Source organism: Cyprinodon variegatus, unplaced genomic scaffold (assembly GCF_000732505.1).
Source record: "Cyprinodon variegatus isolate N-32 unplaced genomic scaffold, C_variegatus-1.0 Scaffold953, whole genome shotgun sequence".
NCBI classification, from domain to species: domain Eukaryota; kingdom Metazoa; phylum Chordata; class Actinopteri; order Cyprinodontiformes; family Cyprinodontidae; genus Cyprinodon; species Cyprinodon variegatus.
Window position 1 is genome coordinate 126,430 of NW_015151406.1, and position 3,931 is coordinate 130,360.

At 42.4% G+C, this 3,931-nt stretch overlaps 1 protein-coding gene across 2 annotated transcripts in view; it reads right to left on the reverse strand.

Moving 5' to 3' along the window:
• The window catches only part of zbtb44 (zinc finger and BTB domain containing 44), an 18,712-nt gene extending 15,399 nt beyond the window's left edge, over positions 1-3,313 (reverse strand). For both annotated transcript variants that reach the window (XM_015398696.1, XM_015398695.1), the window contains exon 1: positions 3,027-3,313. The gene's annotated coding sequence lies outside the window, so the exon portion shown is untranslated. The remainder of the gene's footprint in view (positions 1-3,026) is intronic.
• Between the last annotated feature and the right edge of the window lie 618 nt (positions 3,314-3,931).

The following is a 3,931-nucleotide window of genomic DNA, read 5'->3' on the forward strand; positions in this document are numbered from 1 at the left end:
AAAAATCTCTAGTCAAATATGCATGCATGTAATCTGAAGTATTACTACTAAAATATGCCTTAAAACAGGATATAGTAAGAACTGCTTTAGCTGAATCATATCAGCTTATCTGACCATATCTGTTCATACAGAAAAATATGTGAAATACAATCAAAATAAAGTAAAGACAATCAACAATGGATAATGTCCTCAATGTCTGGAGTCAAACCGATGATGGAACTGAAAACAGTACTTCTCTATGTAGAAGCCGTTACTTTGGGGAGAGGAAGCAAGATTAGCCGTTTTCAGTATCATGTAGCAATATTTTGCTCTTTGGCTTTTCTACAGTGAAGATCTGTCACCGTTTGTCTGCAGCACATCTATAACCTTAGGAGGCTGGGAAACATGGACTCTGCCAGTAATACATGTGAGAAGTTAACCCCTTAACTCAAGCTTGTTAGGATTATTTTTATCATTCATATCAAGTCTGTTAAAGGAAAAGTCCGGTCAGCAAGGAATGATCAATGGATCATTATTTACACCTAAAACTAATATGATTTAATGAATTTAACGTTAATCAGTAAAAACATTACGTGTTTTTTCTCTGGCCAGAAATTTGATGGAAAATCCTCCCTCTTCAAGTTAGCAACCCGTCCGTGGAGGATTTTTCACTTTTACCCGATGTATTCCAGCATCCAGCTGCCATGCACGTGGGCATTGTCAGTTTAACTATAGCTCTGGTGAATTTCAATGGTGAGATCCTCTGGAAATTGTCACCAGCAGCAGCCAGAGCTAATGTTAGCCCTGTCTTCAGCATTCGGAGCTAACGTTAGCCCGTCTGCAGCACTCTCTGCATAGCTGTGTGTGAAGCACCACTGGATCTGATGGCAATATTTTTGTTTTATTTCAGTTCATTTGATTTGTTTTTATCTGACTGTGTTCATTATTATCCCCTCACTAAATGAAAAAAGTAAGAATTTTTTTTATTATCATGAGATACCATTAATAACAGGAGGTGAAATGCAGCTCCAGACGAGCCAGCATGTGGTGATGTCATCAGTACGCTTCTGTTCCGACTGACCCAGATTTATAGCCTGATAAACCAGACTAAATGTGAGATTAAATGTGTAATTTAATTCCGATGAATGAGACATCAGAAGATTGTTGATGAGAACAACCCGTTGTCTTTCAAACCATGTCTGTGCCTATTGGCCAACGCTCTGACCAATGAGCGCAACCGACTGTGACGTAAAGCGGGACAGAAAGCTGTTGGGGAGTGTAAACAAACAGCATGTGATGTGAGCAGTGGATAACTTTTTAAGATCATGGACTTGGACTATTGTTGTTGTTTGTGCAAAAATTACATGCGAGTAGCCGGGGTGCTACACCACTATACAACACTTTTCCAAAGTTCAAATCAAACGTTGTCAGTGGCAGAAAGATTACAGAAAGTTGGAGTGAACCTTTAGATTACACCGGGGAATTCCAAACGACTCTGTTGAGCTTGTAAAACGGTGTTTAATATTCTGGAACGAAATCTGACAATTTATTGGAGGTGGATTGAATACGAGGTGGAAGCAGGTGCCCCCCCAGAACGGACAGCTGCTGAAAAGAGAGCTCGGGAGTCTATTTCCTCGAAAACACAGAGAGACTTAAAGAAGCTCCACCACAACACAGACAAGCCAAGGATATCTGTCGCTCTTCCGCGGAATATAGCCGAGGTTAGTTGAAATTATCAGTATATAACTGCAACTTGTGACAGTAAATCTATCTGCATAACTTTTTTAACACAGTCGTGCACCGTAGTGCCAATAGTTGTTGCCATCTTCCTTGTTGTGCTTTCTCCAGCATCCCCGCCCGCTTTGCATCCAGAAAATTCGAAACACATCTCTGCGTTGTGATTGGCCCGCCAGATCTAGGTGGGGCATTGATCGTGGTTAGACCACTCGAAGGCAAAAATGATTTTGGCCGCCGGCGTGTGGAGCTGATTTACTAGGCTACCAGATTTATTCTGCATGCTCCCGTTCTCCCAGAGTCCAGACTTTCCTGTGTTCTTCTCAAGAACAGACTTGGCGAGGACACGAGCCCATACCTGCATTTTTGTGATTTGAGAAGCGGCCCTTGTCCGTTCTCAGTCTGCTGTTCTTGTGAATTGGAACAGTACTATGGCTGAGTGTGAGTACACCATAATGCACAAGTACACAGATTGAAAAAAACTGCCAATATTGGGCAAAAATGGCCCAGACTCATCGATAAATGAGATTTAAAAAAAATTGTTACTGATTAATGCTAAATTCATTAAATCATCGCGAGGATATTAGTTTTAGGTATAAATAATGACCCTTTAATTATTCCTTGCTGACCAGACTTCCCCTTTAAACGTTTTTCAGGATAATTTCAGTCTTATAAATATTTTCAGCTAAACGGTTTCAGTGATGAGAGAATATTTTATAAAATAATTTTATTAAAACATTTTTTTTTTTTTATTCCAGAAAACAGATAAGCGTGTCCGTCAGGCTGTTGTATTTCCAGGTAGCATCAAGTCAAACCGGACAGAGGCAGGCAGAGGAAGGCTGGCAGCAGCTGCAGGTATGCAGGGAGGAGGACCAAGGTGCTGAACACATGCAGCCTACCGGCTCCGGCTAACGGTGTCAGGGCGGCGAGAGTAGAACAGCTTTTCTCAATTCACAAACCAAACAAGACAACGACGACTAGCTTTAGCTTTTAGTTCTGCCTTCTTCTATTGCCCCCCAAAAAATCCTAATTTACGAAAAAACTGCAACGAATCAAAGCCCAAAACCAAGTGTCTCCATCTTCAGTTAAAATCATTGCATGTCATTAACCTTATTTCGAGACCAACTATTTCCGCTTTCCTCGTCTCCAACCGTTTGTTTTGATGCTACAGCTAACAACCGTTAGCTATGCTAACGCTAACCTGAGCAAATAGCTGTTAGTTAGCTTAGCTCGGCTTACAAAGCAGACGCAGGTAATGCCCCACAGAGCGGGGCTCTATTTCATGTGAACAAGGCTGTAAAATGTGAGTTTACCTTCGGGCGGGAGGCCTGGGAAGAGAGCCGTGGCCTCTGGATGCTGATGGCTAAGCTGACAAAAAGCAGTCGGAGACAGCCGCGCGCCCTGCCGCTGCTGCCGCTCACATTCCCCGCTCTTGTCAGGCAGTTGTCCGCCTGCCAGCCGCTCCAGATCACAGTTTATTAACCGCTCAGACAGATTTACATCACAACAAAAGGCTCCTAAAAGTCACAGGAGGTGCTGCCTTCATTCCTTTGTGGTCTGTGTTGTCCCCCTCTGTGCTGTTTGTACGCCCACAATGCAACGCGCTTCCCTCACTCTACCGTACGGGAAGAAACAGGAAGTGTCACGTTTGGTTACACATGCGTCACCTCGGAAACCCAAACATCTCCACTTCAAGTCTAGGAAAACATATAAAAAAAAAAATGTAAATTCTAATCTAAAGGATCTTTGTAATGAATAGATTTTTCCTCCATGAACAGCCTGGTCAGCAAGGAATAATCAATGGATCATTATTTATACCTAAAACTAATACGTTTGCAGGGATTTGATGAATTTAGTGTAAATCAGAAAAAAAAAAAAAAATTTTTCGTTGCGATCACTGAGTCTGGGAGCGACATTTTGCCCAAATATAGTAACACCTAAAGGGCTGCTTATCCTCCCGCAGCAGTGTGTTGCAGTGAGCTTGTCGCAGGTATGACAGATATTTCTGGTTTAATGCTGATTTCTACTCAGAAACCAGGTCGTTTGCGTGTGTGTCGCAGTGAATGCAAATATGCCCCGCCCCTTCCGCAGACACTCTGCTGCACCTCTCCAAAATTGTAGCTAACCGCAGACAGGAGGCCTCTGATTGGTCAATTCTACATTCGCTCTACACTATATTTCCTGTTTGGTACCTTACTGGATTGTTTTGTTTGTATGA